Source organism: Poecile atricapillus, chromosome 2 (assembly GCF_030490865.1).
Source record: "Poecile atricapillus isolate bPoeAtr1 chromosome 2, bPoeAtr1.hap1, whole genome shotgun sequence".
Lineage (NCBI taxonomy): Eukaryota > Metazoa > Chordata > Aves > Passeriformes > Paridae > Poecile > Poecile atricapillus.
The window spans coordinates 32,687,053-32,709,936 of record NC_081250.1 but is presented as its reverse complement, the minus strand read 5'-3'; the positions used below and the strand labels follow the sequence as shown (position 1 = coordinate 32,709,936).

Below are 22,884 nucleotides of genomic sequence, written 5' to 3'. Positions count from 1 at the left end.
AGACTTGTGCATTGCAAAAACTTAAGCCCTAGTGACCCAAGGTTAATATTCGTGTATTTAGATTGCTGTCAATTCCCAGGATTTAAGAAAAGCCTGGGATTTAACAGAGTGGTTAGAGTAATCATAAGAGGCTGCTGTTGAAAACATTGGATTGAGCTTGAACTGTCAATCACTTTTAAAAGCAATGTACATATGAAAACAAGGTTATCAGGTGACCATGAAATGTCTTTTGTCATCAGTGAGTGAGAGCTTCAAGAGCTACAGGCTCTCAAAGTGGTAAAACTCACAGAGGCTGGGTCAGAGAAAGGGCTTGGAGAGCCCTGCAGCTTCCCCAGTGTCAACTGAAGGGAAATGTCTGTATTCCTGACTGCTTCTGTGGCAAACATTGTTCAGGTTTTTGCAGCTGGAATAGTTCTTTAGGAGTGCCTATTTTAACAGAAGAGAGCCACAGGAGGAAAAATCTTAAGGCAGCCATGCAGCTTCATGGGGAAGGAGGGAGCTTACAACTCATGCAGTACCAGATAGAAAGCTTCATGCAGGGAAACGTTTCTGTTCCATTTGTCTCACATATCTCTGTATTTAATAATGTTGAAAAAACCCAAAGAAATGTTAATGTTTTGGCCAGGATAGAGTTAATTTTCTCCCTACTATCTGGTATAGTGTCTGGAATTTAGTATGAAAATAATGGTGATGACACACTGATGGTTTCAGTTATTGCTGAATAGTCTTTATACTAAGTTAAGGACTTTTCAGCTTCTCATACTCTGTCACTCGGAGGTGACAAGAGGTTGGAAGGGGACATAGCTCGGACATCCAACCCAAAGTGGCCAAAGGAGAATTCCATACCATATGACAACATGCTCAGCATTCACACTGTGGGGGAATGCTGGTCAAGGACCTCTGCTCAGGAACTGGGCATCAGCCAGTGGTGAGCAATAGTACTGTGCATCACTTTTTTTGTATTACCTAATTATTCTGATGTTGTTGTTATTGATCCTATCATTATCATCATCACCATCATCATTATTATAATTACTATTACAGTCATCATCATCATCATCATCATCGTTATTATTATTATTATTATTATTATTATTACTATTATTATTGTTATTGTTATTGTTATTATTCTCTTTCACTCTGTCCCATTGAATTTATCTCAATCCAAAGGCATCCTCATGTTTACTCTTTGGAGCCTTTGCCCCATCCCACTGGGAAGGGGGAGCAAGTGTTGTGTGATGTTTAGTTGCCAGCTTGGGTTAAACCACAGCAGCTAGAAAAAGTATGTGGAAGAAAAAAATGTGATTTTTTTTTCCCGGAAGTACTGTACTATGAGCCTCAGTATTAAACTGTTCCCTCTGACTTGGAGTGGGAGGGATGGAAGCCTGACATAATCTGGGGCAATGGCAGGGACTGTCATTCCTCCATTGCACTGTCCCTCCATTATCTGGATAAAGAAGATGCCCCAAGGTATTTCAGTGGGCCTTGGGTAATCAGTGAGGCGGGAGGGAGATCAGGAGACCAGCTCTGGTCTGTAGCACTGTCCTCAGCCAACCCCAGGGATTTCTGACTGGAAATCAGAGCTACAGCTAATGCTGCTTGACACAGAATTAACTCTCCCAGGGCCTCCTCTTTGCTTCTGCAGTGATGCCACAGAAAAAAAAAAAACTGAGTTGGATTGTCTGCTCCCCACAGGGTTGCACTGCGAGGAAGACTAGAAAGATAGAGGAGAAGCGTGAAAGGAGAATGCCTTAAAAGATCCATCCTGCAGCCCCACAGGATACAGGCTGAGGGAGAGTCCATAGTTTAAAATTATATAAATATCATATATCTCCCATATCTCACCCACAGGAATAACAATGGTCTGCAGCAAAAAGCAGCATGAGTTCCGTATCGTCTTTCATACTGGTGTATTTGGATTGAAAGTAGAAAATAAACTTTGTATTTCATCATTTTTTCAGACTTCAAATATGTATGTAGCACTGCTTTCTGTCTCTCTTACAATTGCAAGGTGAAGCAAATATTTTATCTGTTATAACCAGTTTAGCACTGCTTAAGAACATTACAATGATTTTCTCCTCATTTTATCATCTTACTTTTTAGGTGAAAGACAGCATTTTGTAGATTGGCTAACTTGATGTGCACAAATCTGTCCCGTAGAGAATGGTAACAGGAACTTTTACAGTTAGAATAATGTGAAATCACTCCAAACTCTGCACCAAGACATGAGAGAAACAGTTGTGGAGTCCCTGGGACTCCCTCTGATCACCTACACAGCATCACAGATGTCACCCCAGGTGCCCCACAGGGGTGACAGGGTGAGAACACACAGGGCATCCCAACCTCACTGGCCATGAGAGCCTCCTCCCAGGCAAGGACAGCTGGTCCATGTGTCTGTCATCAAACAGAGTGCAAGCAGGGAGGCATTTCTCGAGGCTGGATATACAATATAGCATTTCAGACTGCAAAGAGGAGCCTGTCTCAGAACCTGGGCTAGCCAAGAGGTGTTGAGGAACCAGGAGCAGCTGACCCCTTAGCTGGATGTTTTGTGCCCTTTGCAGTGAGACTGATGATTTCTGCCCTGTGAACTGGCTGAGAGTATTTACCAAGAGCTCAGCACAGCACTGGACCTCCAGCTAAGTGGAGCGTGTCAGCCCCGGATCAGCCTGGAGCTGCCTCAGCAGTTACCAGGGCTTGACCTTCGCCCATGGAGCTCTGGTTCAAACTTGTTAAAATTTGCAATCAGTGCTGCAACAGCACAGATTCTTCCACTGACGCAGAATGAAGAACTTCTGAGGGATTTTGAGCAAATCACGGGTTAAACATTGCCCTGGGAACACTCCTGGAGCTTCCTTCATACATTGCTTTTTTCCCCCTCCTGAAAAAGAGGTTTTTGCAAGCCATGCAAATGAGTGAATTCAGAATATAATTCCAGAGTGGTACACAGCTCTTCTCTTGCCACATACACAGACACTGTTTTTAGTGCACATCATCACATAGTGATTAATGGCAACATGGCATTTACTCCAGGGAATGCAGCCAGCTTAAACATGAAAACCCACATAGACTCAGATGGACAGACAGGCATATAAATTGTATTTATTTAGTCAGCCAAGCAAGAAAACTGTAAAAATAAGAATACAAAAATCTGCTCTGATGTTTGCTTTACTCAGGGATAAAGTGATTTAACAGAATTACCAACCATGATTTTTTCTGAATAGGGTTACACACACTGGACTGTCACCACCCCTGTAGCTAAGCTGCACTCGGCACAGTACCAGATGCATGAGAGAATAGAGAGAGGGACTTTTCCACTGTCTCTTGATTCCTTTCTTTTGGTGTTCCCAAGGGATACCACCAAGATACTGGCCCTGGGAACAGCCTCAGTTGTGGTCACAGCTAAGGGGGCTGTTGAGCAGCAAGGGGTCACTGGCCTGGAGTAACATTTACACCATGCTGCCTCCTCCTCACCCAGATGCTCTGTGGCAGGAGCTGTCACCCAGAGTTCTGCTGGGATGGAAAGGCTCCTCAGGTGCCTTTAAATTTAAATTTAAATTGCTTTATGGCCTTTTCTATTACTCTGAAGTTGCAGAGGTGCTATAGGTATTGTAAGACTGAAGTTCTGGTCTGATATTTGTATTCTATCTGTATTTTATCTTTCATAGCCATCAGAGACTATCAGTGACAAACTAGATCTCCAGATACTAAAGGTTTAGTGCAACCGGTACAAATAAATGAAAAGGACAAAGGTATGTGCCATAAATATGAAACACAGTACAATTGAATGAGGTTATTTTTACATCTCAGATTAAAATTGCCCTTTCTCCTAATTTTTCTGACTGTAACTTAAATCTTTTAAGGTCAGCGGTTCTTGGGTAGTTTGGTGTTACCTGATATGCTCTTTCCTGATTTTCTCATTGCTGTTACTCAGTAGGACTTTCTCCTACCTTTTTGTCTTTAATACAGGATTTTTTTTTTCTGAAGTCATTTCCCGAAAAGCAAATAAATCTCTTTTTTTAAAAGGTGCTTTTTGTAGAGAAAGATTGCTTTCTGTGAGAATCATTCCTCCTAGCATGGCATTATAATTTAGTTTGCTAGCCATCTACAAAAAGAAGCATTTGTGAATATGGTGGAAAGGACATGAGATGAAAAATCAGAAGACGAATGCCATTCAAACACACTCCTCTAGTAACATTTTTTGATCCCTTTCCCCCTCTCTGTTTGACTAGATGGGAGTCTCAGAGGCTAAAAAAATATAGACAGAGTATACAAATATTATTGATTGTCTAAACCTTAGTTAAAATCCTTTCGAAGAAATATAAAAACCTCCATTTATTTAGTTTACATGAGTCTACATGAGCATTTCAAAGGCAACAACATATGCAACTTACTCATTTCATTCTGGGTGGGAGGAAGGGAGGGAAGAGCCTTTGTTTTCATCACCAAATATATATTTTAATAGCTGTCCATTCAAGGCTAAATTTTAAAATACCAGGTATCCAAGGGAGTCAAAGGCAAACATAAAACCTCTCACACGATTCAGGCACACCCTTGCCATATTCCATGCAAGTATTTTTCTATCTTGGACACATTTTCTGGTTTGATGTTTTAAATCAAGCCCATGTAGAGAAATAAGACTAACCAAATTATCACGCTGTGCTACATGTCTTTACACAAACATTTCCATAATTTTTACTAAAGAACCCCAGATAACAGGAAACAATAATGAACCCTTTTATTATATAAACTTCATGCTCTGTGCAAATTGCAATATTGTCAGGAAGCCAAATTTCTTGTTAATACATTACAAACTTCTCACCTATTTGCATGCAGCAAGGATATTAGAATGATAGTATTTTAAAAATAGATTCACATAACATTTTTTAGTGTAATCAACCATGGATGAGGCCCATCTGTCATATCTAGTCTGCATGACTAATTGTTAGTGGTCTGTAATTGAAATTTAAATTTATTAAATGAACAGAGATGCCATTATAAATGCACTAATTCAATATGTGGAAGGGGGATGGCAGGATATGAAACTGGGCAGGAGCTTCTGAGCACTGTTTATGTTCATATGTATTCAGATGAATGCCATCCTTTCTACAACTGGGCCAATCCTTCTGCAAGGCACATCCGAGCTGGCCAGCAGATGCCTAAACCATCACAAACATTCTCATTCTCATTTTTCCACACTTCAAAGGGGAGTGTGAATGGAAGATGAGCTTAGATTTGTTGGATGTTTGTATTTTATAGGAGGTCCTAGAAAAAAAAAGAGTTCTTTGTTATCATTGTAAAAAATAATGTTCAAGAGATGACCTGTGGTTTCATACATACCATAACAGTGGCGAAGGCCAGCACAGTGTCAAAGAATACACATGCAGACAGCAGACAGATCTGTTTTACAGGCCATGGAAGAAAACTCAGCCAGACTGATGGCAGAACTCCCATCAGCTTCAAAGGAGTCAGAATTTCTCTCCTTGGAAGTGAAGTGCATTTCTGAGATGTGCTAAGAATCCTCAGCTGCAGTCAGGTAAACTTGTGGAGAAAAGAGGTCGCTCAGCCCCTGCAAAATTGAGTTCTTCATCCCTAGAAAGCAAGGCAACAGCTTCATGCTCGGTAAGAAAGTATTTTCAGAATGACTACACCTCTAATTTTTCTTCAGTAAAATAAATAACTACTGAACATACACAGATGTCATCACCAGATGCAATTTCTCGGTTGGTGTCACTGTAGAAGCAGAAAAACCACCAGTGAGCTCTGCATTGCTTTTTTGTTGCTTTACGTTGTCACTTATTTTAGAAACCCCATATTTGCTCTGCCAATCTGTTTTATTATGGATGTGTTTTATCTTTCTGTTTGAAAAATAAGGCTAAGCACCAGGTTTAATCCCAAGGATATAAGATCATGCCTTCTGTGAGAGCCTGTAATTCTTTAATGACTGTAGCACTGACATGTTGGGTATGTGCATGGGCAAGAAGTGTATGGGCATATTTTTTAGCAGTAGTAGCTTCATCCTGCAGCCTCCTGAGCAGCTTTAAATTGCAAGTACTATCCTGAGAACTGAGGGCACTTGGTGCCCTGCGGGGACTGCCAAGGATTTCACAGAACTGGCACTTTCAAAAGAGTGCAGCTCTGTGTGTTTTCAGAGATGAATTTCGGGACTCCTGCCACACAGAGGTTTTTTTCCCGAGTTTTTTCCTGGTTGTTTTGAAAGAGACACTTTTTTTTAATATAAGAACGAAACCAAATCCACTCCAAGTAAAAAATGCTCATTTAAATAGATAACCACTTACAGCAGATGTGCCAGAGACAAGTGTCAGAAAAAGGCTGGAAATGCTAAGGCTATTAACATAAGAGGTCAAATCAGACACTGCTCTTGGATTTGGCAGAGGCTCCACAAACAGCTTATGACCAGAGAGGTCTCTCTTTTGATTAGGTATGTCGCTTTTGCTTTTCAGCTCTGCCTTGACCCTTTTGACATTTGCTGTGGCAGTGCTTCTTTCCAGAGCACACTTGCAATTAGGTTAGGAAATTTTGGGGTGCCGCTAGGAGACTGCAAGCAGTTTTCACACAGAAATAAACAAGACCAAGGGCAATGTTTTGGAGAAGAAATGTAGTATATAAATATGAATGTTATGGTTGCTCAGTTGAGAGGAATGAGGAGCCACTCTGGGAAGAGAAATCAGATCCTATCTTTGTCTAAAAACATTAATGCCCTGATTCTGACTACTAAACATAGAGCAGGATCCACAGCCATTCCATTACCCATAATTATAATGATCAAGCCTGTGTAGCTGCAGCTTAAAAGGATATTTTTATATTCTACTAAACATTCCCACAGTTGATGGGATACATTCTTCTTGAAGTGTGAGCAACATTGTCCTTGAAGCTCAGTTATGGTGTTTATCCAGGTGAAACCATGGATAAACCCTGTGTGTGTTCCCACCTAAGTAAGCACCTAACTAGAGAAGGGCAGAGTGGCATGGGCTCAAGAGGAAGCTCATCAAACAGCTTCATTTTCCTGCTCATGCCGTTCAACTCTGCAACAACTGCTTGTTTTATGATCTAGCAGGCATTTTGCCCACTTCATGGCATGCAGCCTTCCCTCTGATGCAGAGCTCATACAAGGCACTGCTCTTTCCCAGGATTGCTGGGGTGTTTCAGGATTTCAGAATTGCTGAAAATTGTCATATTTGTTATTTTGGCTGGAAGAGAGAAACTCTATCATTTTGACTAATCTTCTGTACATCCTTCTCTGGATACTTCTTGTTGGCTTGCTGACTTATACAGTTGACGATACTTTTCCTCTGTATGCCAGCGTCACAAAATGTTAGCAGTCTAGGTCTGGTCTTCATTATTCTTTTGTTGCTTTTCCAAAATACAATTTTTCTTCTTGGCTCCATCACTTTTATGGTGACTTGCTCATATTTTCAATCCTAGGATTTTGCTTACTTTATGCTGGCAATGCTTCTTGTGGTTTGCTGTAAATTACAAATTATCAAAACAATATAGTATTTCATAAAATTGTGTGGGAAGAACAGAGGGAAGAAAGGATTTTGTGTTTGTTTGTTTTGCAAAACCAGTCTCCTGCCTTCTTTTACTGTCTCACTCTTCCATCAGGCTGCCTCCCTAAACCTAAGGCGTTCTATTTTAAAAACCTTCCAAGTGGCACAGGAGCAGAACTTAAAGAACTTGAGAAACTTGAGCTAATAATTTCCAACAGCAATTTGAAAATGTTACTGTCAGCCTCCAAGAACAGTCCTTGTGTCAACTCATGAGATCTCCTGCAGTGGGTGCGTGCTAATGCCTTTCACTTCACTGAGCTGCATGCCACAAAAATCCATCTTCTGCTGCCTGTTCTCTCCGTGGGATCCATTTCCACTCGTCAATCCCCAAGTGGAGGCCAAATTCATCTTCCAAACCTTGTAGACTAGATGCCCAGCTATGTAAACTGGCATCACACTGCTGACTTAAAATCATAAAAGACAAAAAATCCTAATACTTTAAACTGAACCATCATGAAATATTGATGCAGGACTCAGGGCTGGGAAAGATCTTTTGCCTCATGCCTCAGACCACGAAACGTAACTGAGATCTGTGGCATCAATAAGCCATGAATGAACTGTCTGATACTCTTTTGCAGCTATTTGAAGTTCTTTTTCCCCAAAGCCCCAGCCTGGTTTGCTGTGCCCAAGCCACCTGCTGGGAGGTTGTGTGCTCTGCAGCTTGAAGGCTTTGCAGGCCGTCTCTCAGTGCTCGCCGTCAAGAGGACATCAGCATCTTCAGATCTGGTAAATAAAAATGAAGTCAAGCCTATAACATTTTCCACTGAGTAAAAATACATAAATGTTGCCACTGTGATTAAACTCTCTCTTTTCTCCACTCGTCTTAGGGATTTATTGCTTACACACAAGCTTATCAGAATCATAATTCATTCAGTTTTGCACCTATGTCTCCTAGTTATTATCCGATTATTTCAGCTCTCTGGTTTTGTAAACTTTTATTTCTCAGGCTGTGCCCCTTCCCATCAGGAACTGTCTTCTGGGGTCAGATCTGAAAGCAATGCACTATGATTTAGCCTCGTGCCTTCCATTAATGTCAGTGGGAATCAAGCAGCTAAACCCCGAACACTGTCTTTAAAATGTAGCTCACAGTATCTGAGCTCTTGTGCACTTATAAGCATTTATTCTCATGTCAGACACATGTGCCGGCAGACTAGCCGATGGAAACACTTTTTTTCCCTCCTTTTTTTTAATTGATCTAGCAGTGGAGATGAATGAAGTCCTGGGGGGAGTGCAAATAAAAGGGTCAGACAAAGAAGGTTAATGCTTTCTGCACAATCTCATCACAGGACTTAGGAGTGCTAGGGCATCCCTACGGAGGAGATTACGTGGCTTGGTCAGCAGCGTACACAGGACAGCACCAACACCGAGCTAATTAAATGAACACAAATTACCACAGCTTTCAGGATCAACAACTCGCCTGGCAGCTCATGCTTCAAACTGATTTCATGTGTTACCAGTATGAGCAGCTCCACGTAAGATAAAGCAAAGGTGCTAACAAAACTGACTACTACTTCCTTATGTCTCTCCCCGCCTTCTACACAGAGTTTGCATGTGAAAATTTACACCAAGCATTCAATCGCTCTTAGTAATGTTTCTGTTATGATCAGCCTGCCTAGACATCCCGTCCTTCTGCCAGAGAAGACTGAATGAGGGAAAAATACTGAGTCAGACAAATGTGTGAAAAGATTTACATGGTATTTGCTAGCATCCCAATAATCAGCTCTGTAATTGTGCATTTTATTAAAACCCCACATGTTTATTTGAGCTGCTGGAGTTGCTCTGCTTAATTAACAGAAGAGAGGGAGGCAAAACCTTGCCTTAAATTCACACATCTAGACCCAAATCCTGCAAATTCTTGCGCAACTGCTTAATTTTCTACACCTTAGCAGCCCCTCAGGTGCTCAGAGCTACCCAGTTATGTTGTTAGCGAGGTGCTCCACTGACAGATCCACACTGAAGTACCTGCAGGCTCCTGAAAGCTCCGGGTGCTGCTGAGTTTCTGACCTGGGATGCACTTGGCTCCATTTATTTCTGCAGCTGTTGGAATGCTGTGCAAACAGCACCTGCAGCCTGTGGTCACAGGAGATGCAACATGGTGCTTGGATAAAGCCAGGGAAGGGCAGTGGGATCATCCAGAGAAGAAAATCTGTGTAGGGAACCAGAGATGCTGCATGGACACAGCATCCAGCGTTAAGGGAGGGCATAATGAGGAGCCTCGATCGGCTCCTAAGAGGTGTGGCAGAGCACCAGATGGTTGTGGTCCATGTGGATAGCAGTACTGCAGTAAAGGAAAGGCAAGGAGAGAGGTGATGCAGGGTGCTAGAGGTGAAGCTAAAGTTCTAAGGTGCTGACAATCAGGATTTTTACAGAAGCTGTCTCAGAAATGCTCCTGGAACCCTCACTGGCCAGGGAAAGAGAGGCAGAAAGACAGAACATTTAATGCCTAGTTAAGAAATAAGGTAAAAGAACAGGCATTTGTAGTCTAAGTGAAGGCATCAACACAACAGGCTTCAGAAATACAGTGGAAAGAGAATGGTAAGTGGAATTCTGTAATACCAAACATTCAGCATATAGACTAAGCCATGCTAGAATCACTCAAATTAACAAATTATATAATCAGTGTGAAACACAAAATCTGTGGGGATTGAAATTACAGACCTAATATGGTGTTATCACTATAGCAGGGGAAAAATGTTGTGTATGATACTGCCTCTGTTACCAGGATGTTGACACCAGCTGCAGAATATGGGGGAATTCCAAGATGCCAGAGAGGCAAGAAGGGCACTAACAAACACCAGACTTCATTAATTTACATGCAAATGGTCCAGATATTGTGGAAGAATGTAATATGAAACAGTCAATAACTATTGCATGGAGAAACTGCTTAAGGATATTGATCAGAAAACAGGCAATTATGGAGTTGGCTCGGAGGAGAAACTTATGTAAATGAGGAATTTTATTTAAGAGAAAAAAATGTGACAACAAAGAGAATTAATTATTTCCTGGAGACATGAAGTCTGCTAAAGGATGTTGTGCTGAAAGCACAAGGCCAGTGCACATTATTCATCAAGTAGGCTTGAAAATGGGCAGTACATGGTAGCTTTGAAAATGGTGAGATAAAGGAGGTTATTAGAAGAATAACTGCAAATCCTTCAAACAGCTGAAGTTGGATCCAAATGAATAAATTAGAAAGTAACAGACACTCTGGAAGATTACATGCACAATGACAATTTGACAGCCAAAAACGGGTTTGATGAGTTTCTAGCAAAAGGAATCAAAACTAACAATAAATCTCTTTTTCCTGAATATCAGGATCAGGAAGCTTGCCAGAAAATCAGTGGAGCCCATTGATCACCAGAGTTCGAAGGGAGCACTCAGAAAAAATACAGCTACTAGAGAAACTAAACGAATCCTTTAAATTCTCACATCAGAAGCCACTTTGGAATGGGGTGACTCAATTGGCAAGTTTGTCTGAAATAGCTGTGCCCAGGAACCAGGTCTGGGAACACGGAAACAAAATGAATAGCAACAGGTTGCCAAAACCCAGATATCACCCAGGAGTTTCTATGGACCTCAAGGACGAAATAACTAAATGACTACTGAATGAGCAGCAGACTACATGCTTAAAACTCCCTTGATATCTAAGGAGTTGTTATCAAATATCAAATGCCTGGCCAACTCTTTTTTTAGCAAAAGTTCCAGGGGAGATGGGGGAGATGTAAGAAAGAACAGACCTGGAAGTCTGAAATCTTTGCACTAGGCAAATTAGCAGAAAATGTAATGAAGAACAAAATTCATTGACACTTCAATAAATTCGATTTGCTAGGAAAGAGTCAGCATGACCTTTTCCATTTTTACAGATTGGTGCTGTTTCATGAGATCAATATACATATAGATAAGAGCAATTCAGTTGATACAGTCTACCTGGATATCTAAATGCTTTCGGCAAACTTGTTTCTTGATTCCCCACTACAGGCTTTTGAGGGAGTCCAAAGACTTCCCTACCAAGAAAAAGAAAATCATTGCAAAATAAAAAGGTATTTAAAAGATAGTAAGCAGAGGAGGGGACCAGAGTAATTCTGCACTGCTGTGTAGTGCAACAATTGCTGTCAGGGTATCCATAAGCAACCTGGTAAAGGCAGTGAACAGAGGGAAAGTTTATTTACAGCAGTAAAATATTTATATTGTTAAGGACAAAGGCTGACTTTAAGAGTAAGGCTTTGGTAGTACTTTAATGAGTCTTAGTGACAAGACAATAACATGGTACATGTGATACAGAGCAGATAAATATAAAGGGATATGTAGGGCAGAAAAGCAATCCTAGTTTCACAGCCAAAATGGCATGCTGTGAGATGACCATCAGCAGTCAGGAGCAAGATTTTGGGACCTATTTTGCAGATCTACGAATATGCTAGCTCAGCACTCAGTAGGGGTCAAAGAACCAACCTTAAATAAAGTACTAGGGCATAGTGGGGATAGGAACAAAGAAAAAAAGAAGGAAGAACATTATGCTACTGTGCAAACTCATGGCTCACCTGTGTTATGATTAGTGATTCCTGTGAGGTTTGTGTCTTTTCATCTCAAAAATGGTACAGCAAAACCAAAGAAGGTTCAGGGTAAGTAAAAAATAAAAGCAGCTTCAATATCTGATTAGATACGGAAAGCTTCAGTATAGGCAATGACTTTACCAGGACAGAATGTCTTGGTCTGTAAGAGAGACAATTCAGTGAAAGAAGTGTATGAAGAGTATGGTGAGGATGCTCAGAAACAATCACTGCCTGTCTTCTTCAATAAAAGGGATTTATTGGGGGGGGGGGGGGAGGGGGAAGGGGATGGGGGGGTGGGACTTGTGTTAATACAGACATACAAGGAACCACTTAATACAGACATACAAGGAACCACTCACTACAAGATGGAGTGGACACTGGAGACACACAGCTGGGAAAGCCTTTGGAAGCTAGTGAATACAAAAAACACATCTATCCCAGGAAGATCCTGACAGAAAATAGCTTTAAATTGTGCAAGTACAATTTTGGGTATCTGGAGGAAATGCCACGTATGTTCATCCTGCTCTTATTCTTCACTAGGAATCCTACAGAAAGATGATCCTGGGCTAGCTCAGTTTTTGGCTTGAGTGGGTGTGATCATTTGTGTGTTTTTGTGCAGTCAGCTACACACATACAGGGTGTTTATTCCCATCCTAGGCTGGGTGTTCCCGTGTGAGCACTCACACCAGCAGGACCATAACACCACACACACATGCTCACACAACTGCACCTCCATCCCTGTCCATCTCTCCCACTGCCATGCAGAAAGGATGGCTCTGGGTATAAAGCCAGAGGAAAGAGAGATGGAGATCTGTTGGGCAAACACAACAAAAAGAAGCGGGCAGCTGCTCTGTAGAACTGCTGAAATGTCAAAGCCTGCCTGGAGAACACTGCCTGTGCACTTCCCCAGCCTTTCCCTTCCCCAGCCCCCTGTCTGATGCTGTGATCTGCAGGTGGGTGATGGCTTGGGGGTCCCTCTCTTCTGACAGCAGTTAACATCCTAGGAGTACAGGGTGGTCCCTCTCACCCAGGGACATGACGAGGGGCTGCTGAGCCTAGAGGATAAATACGTAATAAAACCCAGGAAAAATACACTGTTGTCAAATAAAGAAACCTTTCCTTACAGCAAGCTGGACTGGCCTCGCCCAGGGGCTGCTGGCAAGCATTAAGCCTTGAAAGCCAGCCCACTGGTTACAGCCCAATCCACAGGGTGCTCCTCCCATCAGAAGATTTAAAACAGCAACACATAATGTTTGCATACAGCCTTAAGCCCCTTCAAGGGGTCCAGACCAGCTACTCAACTCCACCGTTAGAAATTTTCTTTGGATATCTTAAGGCCAGCTAGGCCAATCCCACCCTTAGCCTTTTGAATCCACTCCAGCTTCCCACTTTGTTTCTCTTTGGGCTTATAGAGAGTGAAGTTTGAATACTTGAAGTTTGTTGTTGGCACTATCTTATATCTCACTATAACAACTCCCGAGGATATCAGAGCTCCACACCCTTCAAAGAGTTTATTTAGAACTTAAATTGAGCCAAACCTTTCTCTCTTTTCTGGAAGAAAAAAGTATGGCAAATCACATGGGAATGCCTGTTTGTATGAAATACTGAGCTTCATTTTCAGTCTCAAGTGGTCAAAACTAGTTAAATGATTCAGATTAGCAGCTGTGCTTGGGGTACTTATCTGATTGACCTAAGCTTGGCAAGCTTTTCATGTTCCCTCATCAGTGATACTGCTCTGTGGCATGAAGGATGTAGCTCACAGATTTAATTAAACTGAAAAGTCCTTTGGTTTTTATGATGGTTTTTTTTTTCTCTAAAAGGATGGAATCTTCTCATGAAAGGAACAAAAACCGATGGCATTGAGGTTTAGAATTGATCTAACATCAGTTCTTAAGGTTTTGTGTCTACATCCTCCTAAAGTATCTGAAAAGAGCCTATGCCCAAAACTTCTCAGAGAAAAAAAAAATATTTGGCAGTTCTGTCTGTCAGGTGGATGGACTTTTCCCTCTTGCTAAGCAGCACTTGTTCCAGAGCCCTGCAGCTGGTTGAACTGCAGTCTCTCTGAAGAGTGGATGAGAGAGCATAAATACTCTCCAGCACTTGCAACATGGCTCTGAGCCCTGGAGAGAGAGTTTATTTCCACTAACTGACTGCCAAAAGCCTCTCTCCTGTCAAAACACAACAGATGAATGCACAAATTCCAGATTTACACTCCCTCACATTTGTGAGGGCAGGTGATCAAATGCAACCATCCTGCAAAAGGCTAACTGGAAACTACTATGGCAGCCAGCTCCTGAGCTAAGTATCCTTGAACTCTCTTCTGTTGCAACTTTCTGTTTTCATGTTAGTAATCAAATGGGCTGAGTAAGAGGCTTTGTGACAGCAGAACCAACTTCTGTCAACCCATAGCAGCCTCCTGTCCCTTTGTGACCAATGGATCAGAGGTGGCTGTTTACCTTTCTTCTTCCTAGAAGCCTGGCAAGTAGGCAGAAGAGCTCTTGCTCTCAAGGTTGAAGACAGTCTCCTAGATGGGGATTTCCTTAGCTAAGGAGAGAGCAATGGATGTTGCTGGAAGTGGTGGCGATGTTAAAGGGTCTGTATTTTAACAGGATCTTTTTTTTTTTAATAAAAAGTTACATTTATTTTGTGAAGGAATATAAGTTCACAGTGGAAATGTGAAATATTTCATTAAACTCTGAGAGTACAGACCCACAAAATTTTTTTTGTGAAGAAGTAAATTTCTTTTTACTTCTTACTTGTTTGAAAAGTTAAGATTTCTTGTATAAAATAAAATTTAAAAACATACCAGATAGAATCTCTGTTCAGAATTTCAGGAAAAAATAGCTCCTTTCCTTCAAATGATGGGGAAAGCAGAAAACTTTTAGCTAAGGCAGATCTAACAGGTTGTGTGTTGATCTCACTCTAACTTCCTGAGGTTTTTCTTTTCACAGTACACCTCCTTTATGACTTTTCATAAAGGGAAAAGAGGGAACTTCTCATTAACCATTCTTACATTTAATAGCATGTTATAAACTTTGTAATGCCAAAACTGTCCTTCTGAAAGTTATGTTTTTTCTTAAATCACTCTTTAGATTTAATGTTCCTTTCATTCCCCCTCCTTAGGAGTGCATTCATAGTTCTAAATGACTGGAAAGAAGAAAATCGTTCTTTCAGAGAGAAAAGTGTGTGCATTCTTCTCTTTTCCTGAATAGCAAAAACACAGCAGTATCTCAAAGTGCCAAGTCCTGCACTTGAGTCACAACAGCCCCAAGCAGTGCTACAGGCTGGGGGCAGGGAGGCTGGAAAGTTGCCTGGAGAAAATGGATCTGGGGGTGCTGGTTGACAGCAGCTGAACAAGAGCCAGCGCGTCCCCAAGAAGGCCAAAGGCATCCTGGCCTGGCTCAGCAATAGTGTGGCCAGCAGGACCAGGGCAGGGATTGTCCCCTCGATATGAGGCCACACCTCAAATCCTGTGTTCAGTCCCGGGCCTTTCATTGCAAGAAAGAAACTGAGGTGCTGGAGGTTGTGCAGAGAAGTGCAATGGAGCTGGGGAAGGGAGCACAAGTCTTATGAGAAGGCTCAAGAGAGACCTTGTCTCTCTCTCTACAATGACCTGTAAGGAGGGTGCAGCCAGGTGGGGATCAACCTCTTCTGGAGGTAACTAGTGATAGGATGAGAGGAAATTACCTCAGTCTGTGCCAGAGGAGGTTTAGATTAGATATCAGGGAAAAATTTTTTGAAAAGTTTTGTTAATTATTGGACAGGCTATCCAGGGAAGTGATGGAGTCACCATCCCTGGAAGTGTTTAAAGAACGTGCAGTTATCACACCTGAGAACATAATTTAATGATGAGCATGGTGGTAATGCTAGGTTGATGGTTGGACTTGATGATCTCAGAATACTTTTCCAACTTTAATGATTCGGTGATCTTCCAAGAGTTGCTCTTGCTTTTCCCTTGGTGAAGCTCCTTCATGCTTCAGGCTTTTTCCCTCATTCTGCCAAACCAAGACAGAAACCAGGAGTGATCCTGTCATTCATGTTCTATTGGCTACAATATCTGCCTGGGCTTTTCTTCCTTGGTGAGGCTCCTGGGTACTTCAGGCTTTTTTCTTTTTGTTCCTTCTACCAGAAGGGCAGCTTAGAAATATCAGCTTTCAGGCAAAAATCTTTGGCCAATAACTTGGGTGGGTTGATTTCTGCCTGCAAAAGTTCACCTGTAAGGGGGTTAATTCAGGGGTGACACATGCATTTTCATCACCCCTTTCTGTGAAAACTGAATTGCTTTTACAACCACACATACTGAATCATATTTTGAAAGAATTTGTGGTAGAAGGTTTATTTTATTGTTTTTTAGTTAAAATTTTTCCATAGAACTTCAGCCATGGAAAAACTAGGTGCCTGATCACTACTTATTAGAAATGCAAAAGATTAGATAATGGGGTATCTGGAGAGGAAGAAAGTAGCTTAATGCAATTGTTTTAATTCTTTCAATTTCTTTCACCCCCTCCCCTTCTTATTGAATAGTTCCTGACTACAGGAAATGAAATTCTTATCTGGAAATTAGCTTTCTACAACACAGATTTCCACACATCACTGGAATGTTAGCTTATTTTGCATTTATATCAGGAATAGATACATGCTGTTCTGCCTCTGGAGCAAAGTAGTCCTTCTGGATGCTGTATGAAGAGCAGCCCATGACCAGAAAGAGGATTTCTTTCAACTGAAAGGATCTTATCTGAAAGCCAGGATTTTCTCAGATACTGAGCTCCATTTGTGAGTCTAATTTGAGGAATCCAGTTAGAGGTAAAGATGTTCCCTCAGCTTTCATTCAGGTGTTTCATTTTAACCATGATGGCAATTAATTTGTGTTCATGCAGCCAACGAATTCAGAGTGCTCCAGGCAAACAAAAGAGGCTGTCAAGGTCAGTGTAATTTTACCATGTGGCAATAGTAGGCAAACATAAATTGCTTTCTCCTATTTCAATCTAAATGCTAAGTGCTCCAAGCACTAAAAATTTATGTGTACTGTCCTACTGAAGGGGCACCAACCAGGATAGCAGGCATGTTGCACTTAGCCAAGAAGCAGTGCTTTAGCAGTGACCCAGGAAAGGAGCTGGTGTTACGTGTTCCCCACATTGGGTCTGCCTCGGTACTCCTCCAACTGTTCAACCCCCCTGTGAGCACTAAATTCAGCAACAAGTCTAAAAAGCACTCATTGTTTACATTTCTCATGGTGAGAAGAGCCACAACTCTCTGGAATCACTCTCTGTTGAATCTCTTTGGATCATTGATATCCTTTCTCTATCAAGTACCTAGGGGGAAATGTAAAAGTTAAACATTCCATTTACTCAACGTCTAACACTGAAAGCTGCTGGCAGGGCTGGCAGCTTTGTTTGAGCTGTGATACAGACTAGAACACTCTGATATACCCCCATTTGAGTTAATTGATTTTTTTAAAAGTCAGTGCACACATGTAATGCAGTACAAGCCAATAAAAATACCAATTTCATCAGCAGAATTAAGCACAGAACATAATAAGAATTTAGAAGAAATTAATGAAACCATGAACCATGAGAGATAGATACATAGATACAATATATATGGACACATGAATTTGCATAGAGCTAAGCACAATTAATGGGAAGATGTCAGTGCAGGGTGTACAAGTGGGAGGTGGGCTCCTTCACTGAGAAAAGCTGCTGCATCAAGGGGAAGCTGGAAGATGCAATGGTCTTACATGGAATTTCCAGGCAGAGGCTATAAATGTGCCTTAATGGGTACAGCAAAGGTGTATCACAGCTTTGGAACACCAAACTTGTACATATTTCTAATCACATATGAAAATGCATCAAGCCATGCAAAATTCTGCTTCTACGGTACTAAGCCCATGTTAAAACTGAACATATCTGCATTTGAATAATGAACACAGGACGCTGGTGCTATTTACTCACTTCCAGGATGCTCAGCTTCTGCTTCCCAAACAACCATGTCCCCTGGCAGTGCTGCTGTATTTTTCATTATGATATTCTGTACGTGCAGTTTTACAAAAAAATTTATCACTTTGTCCCTGAGGCTTTGGCTCTTCCCACGCTTTTATATGCTCAATCTTTTCCTGAAACTAGTCTAGGTTTCCTATTCCTCTGCTCAGTTTTTTGTTCCTTCCTCCATCTGCTGCCCCTTTTTAATAAGACTTGGGTCTTGTTTCTGTGACTCTTTCTATACTGTTTTACCCAAGTGTCTCACAGTCTTTTGATAAGTCTCTTCTCACAACATGTAGAGATATTTCCCCTATTTGAGTCATAGGATGGTTTGGTCCAGAAAGGACCTTAAAGGTCACTTAATTTCCAACACCTTCCACAGACCAGGTTGCTCCAAGCCCCATTGAGCCTGGCCTTGGACACTTCCAGGGATGGGGCATCCATAACTTCTCTGGGCAATCTGTTCCAGTGCCTCACCATAGAGAATTTCTTCCTAATATCTAATCTCTTAATCTCCTAATCTAATCTCCTAATATCCACTCTTAGTTTAAAGCCATTCCCTCTTGTCCTTTCACTACAAACCCTGATAAAAAGTCCCTCTGCAGCTTTCTTGTAGGTCCCCTTTAGGTGCTGTAAGGTCCCTAGAGCCATCGCTTCTCCAAGCTCAGCAACCCCATTTGACAGACGAGGGGCTGAACACTTGAGTGTTTAGATGCAGAAAAAACTGAAGTCAATGAGGAGTTAACTGCTTCAATTCCTTCATGGTCCTGGGTTGCAGTGGTTTCCTTCACATTGTGGTTCCTATTCCACATAAAATTTTGACTTGAGGAGATGATAGATTTTATGTACTCTGGTGTTTGGGTAGACACTGAATACTGTGTTTCATCACCTATTTATGAGATTTTTTTGTTGTTCTTTCTGTATGCACACGGGAAGCAGTAAAAAAAAACTGTATTTCCAATGGGCAGCAGTTGAAAGGAAGAGAAATACTTCATATCTGAGCGAAACAGACAGGAAAGTCCTGATGCTTAACGATAGGTGCCCCCTGCATAGCTTAGATCTTGCCTTTCTTAGGCATACAAAGCTCTCTGTAAGTTTTGTGTGTGCAAACAAAAGAAATCTTCAAATGCAGCTGCACTGCATTATATGGATTTTTCAGGATCCCAAGGGGCATTTTCCCGGTAACAAATCATTACCCATTTCTAGAAAACATTTGTAGGAGTAAGACTCAGCTCCTTAAATTTTAAGCATAAATAGGGTTCTTCCCAGGAGTGGAATGCTGCTGAGGTTTTTTCCTTAGGAAGCCCTGGAGTCTGAGCAATCAAATATTAGCAAGAATGAAGTCCTGAGTGATCTGAAGGAGAAATGGGGAGAGGAGAAAAAGATCTATTTTGGTGCTTTCATTCATTGTGCTCTCTTAGCCCGTACATGTGTTTGTGGGTGGGCCAAAGCGTGATAGACCACTTTTCATTGCCAAGGCTTTGGCATTTGGTGTCTGTGATTGGTGGGAGATAAGAGCCACCTACAAACATTACAGTATTTTACACTTCTGTTCCCAAACCACTTTGTAACAAACCGAGTCCTTTGCCAAAGATATTAGAAGTTGTATTAAAAGTAGTGCAATTTCACTGCATAATAAGCCCTAACGGGATGAGTTGCTGAAGTTACTTGTTGCTTTAACACGTGCAAAGCCAGATGGGCTGAAGGAGGCCACAGTGGAAGACTTCAAAAGAGACTCTGAGAAGTTGTTGGCATGTACAGTGATAACAAGGTGATAGCATTTTCAGAACTGACCTTGTTTCTACCACTTAAAAGAAATCCTCCCTGGGATAAAGAGACTTTTAGAAGATCTCTGTATCAGATAATGACATTGTAATGGATATAGACACTGTCACATGCTGGGAGTGACTGGTCTCACATGACAATCAAGACGCTTGTGCTGCAAAACCATCCAGGTTGCCCTGAATTACTGCGTTTGTGTATTCCTCTCAATTTTGTGGCTATTTTAGTATGAGGACAAGATGATCTGTCTCAGCTCGTGTGAGAGCCACTGTCACAGCAGCAGTGGGGGCTGTGCTGTATGGCCTCTCACCCTTACAGGAGCGAGGCAGCTGCTTTCTCCCCACAGCACCCTGCAAAGGGCATGGTCTCCACGTCAGCCTGAGCCTGGCTCACCTCCTGCTAACCGGGACTGGAGAGAGGGTCATGGTGACACGTCTATCCAATTACACAAAAAACACAACACAGAGTTCACTGGGAAACCTTTATACCTGTGGTCAGGAAAAACTGGCAGGCAAAGGCACCTTGCAGCTTAACAACCTGCTGTACCAGAGACGAATTGGGAACATAAGCAAGGGTGCACAGACAAACCATGGTCAAAATTTCTGTCACAGCCTCCCACCAGGCTGTGGGTGCATCTTTTACCCTCTCTGCACCTGACTTTCTAGCCATAGAAGAGGATAGTACTTCTTCCCTACCTCCCAGGCGTGTTGAGAGGATAAACACATTGGAGAGATCATAGCTGTTCAGACACTGCAGTGTTTGTGGGGAAGAGTGGGAATACAGCAGCACCAGAGATAGAAACCTGTGGGCAGAGATGTCTGTGTGTTATCCCGTGGGTTAGTTACTCACCCCATGTGTTCAGACTCGATAGACACAAACACACAAATTGAGCACAGGCTGGCTGGTTATCTGCCCCACACTGGCTTTTACAGACACAGTTGCATAACCTTCTTAAATAAGGCAGCTTCTCAGCTTCTTTTTTTTTTTCCAGTATTATATGAAGTGAAAGAATAAAGTTCTCTTTGAATATTTTTGCTTTTCCCCTGTTGATATATTTTCTATTCAAAAAAACAAGACTTGTTTATTTTCATAAAATAAATTATGTACTCCCTCTAGTGTCAGAAATTGTATATAGGTTTAAACCACGCTTGATCGAATGTTGCTATAAATGTTAAAATAAGGTGCAATTTAATTTCTCCACGTTTTAAGGTTAACAACTCACAGTGATATGTAGAATTAACAACAGTTCTACCTGTTGCTGCTCTGCCTCCTCTGCACTGCAGCTATAGAAAAGAAATACATTATTTAACAGTGCAATAAAATAAGTACTTGTCTTATTTATAAAGCCAGGTCTCTGATTAGGGCTTTTTGCCATCCTCTTTAATTCCAGTTCCAGACTACTGCTTTGAAAAGGAACATCTGAAAAGCCAAACTGTGTAACAGAAAGGTGCCAAATGGGAGGAAAATCCAGGGAAGGACTCCTGAAATCCATCAGAGAAGAAAGGGAGTCTCCTGAGTGCCCTGAAGTCTATCATGATTTTATGTGCTTTCCCAGATCATCTTTTACCATAATCTGTGAGCACAGGAACAGAGATCTTTAGGCTCTTGGAGCACCCGGGGTGGATCCTTAGGGCAGTGAGTGCACCAGGTTGAACATTTCAGCCACACAAGGTGCTCAGTGCCCCATTACTTCTGCTTGAAGAGGACCAAAGGCAGTCCTGGTTCAGGGGCTCCATGCTCCCCCACCCACCTTTTTCAAACCATCATTGCTAGAGCTCTTCCAAAAGGTCTGGGGAAAGGTGCGTCTTCTATTGCACAGAGGAGAGCACTCCTGGCTTCCAAAAGTGGCATGTTGACCAGGATATTGGATGTCGTCCATGGGTTTCTGCTCTGGTGCTGTTTTTAAATCATGGGTAGAGGTAACACCCTCTGTTTTCCACTAATTGGAAAAAATGAATGTCCCTGGCAGCTGGCCACCTGCAGAGACTCTGATTTTCCTGCCAAGCAAGGTCACAGAAATTCAGAGCTTGGTAGGGTGAGCAGTGGCAGGTGAAAATGGAAAACACAGGAGGGTTCCAAGTCCAGGGGAGGCTCAGTCCCTGTGTCCAGCCTTGGTGAGTGTTTTCATGCTGAGCTGCCTAAAAGCAAATACACAAATACTCAGGCCATGAGTTTGAGTGTTGGCAGGTGCTGACCATTCACAAACAAAACTCCTTTGCTTTAGCCACCTAACCCCTAATTATACACATCTAATTTTATCCACCCAGTTTGAAAGAACTATGATTACTCTTCATCTGATCTTTCCTCTAAACATCCTGCCTGAGACTGGCAGGCTGAGGGCAGTGCAGGGGAGGCAGCAGGCATGCACAGTGCGACAATGAAGCTGCAGAGGGGCAGGGTGGGTGCTGCATCCACAGGCATGGAGCATGGCCCCAGGTAAGTCTGGAGAAGGTGCTCACCTAGGATCTGCATCTATCCCGACATCAGCAGCTTCAAAGCTTGGTTTTAGGGAAGTAAAAGAAAACAGCAGACCTCAGTGCTTCTGATTTCCTAGAAATATACAAAGCTGTGCCCTTACAGTTGTGCCATGGCACAGCTGGTCAACCTTCTTAGCAAAAATACAGCCAAGACTACCTGTGCACCCCCAAATGTAGGGGTCAGCTCATCCTGCCTCCTCCTTACCTGTTTGCAGCAGTCAGGTAACACATAGGGCCAGGCAACAAGCAGGGATCACCACCATTTGAGGGTCAGCCACTCTCTTTGGTGACCTGGTCCCCCATAGCTCACTCCGTTGTTTTCTCCTTTTGATCACACCCATCTCCTCCCTCTCAAACACAAATTAATTTTTTTAAGGCATCACGTACTGCACTGATGATGGGAAGCTGTTGCCCACAAAGCTGTGTGAACACCCTGGGGTTCCCACTCCTGCCCATCTGCAACCAAGTGATTACCCTCAGCCAGGACCTCACAGTTCCTTCCTTTAAAAAGAGAAATAAAATGAGTGATCTT

General features: G+C 42.1%; 1 long non-coding RNA gene across 2 annotated transcripts; it reads right to left on the bottom strand.

Annotated features, from left to right (window-relative positions):
* Window positions 1-5,373: 5,373 nt before the first annotated feature.
* On the bottom strand, window positions 5,374-22,645 carry LOC131576122 (uncharacterized). Of its 2 annotated transcripts, none has more exons than XR_009276927.1 (3): window positions 22,558-22,645; window positions 20,571-20,677; window positions 5,374-5,589 (listed from the first exon to the last, which is right to left on the bottom strand). It is a non-coding gene; the product is annotated as an uncharacterized LOC131576122 (long non-coding RNA). The 2 variants fall into 2 exon arrangements; XR_009276926.1 differs by lacking the exon at window positions 22,558-22,645 and adding an exon at window positions 21,626-21,724.
* Between the last annotated feature and the right edge of the window lie 239 nt (window positions 22,646-22,884).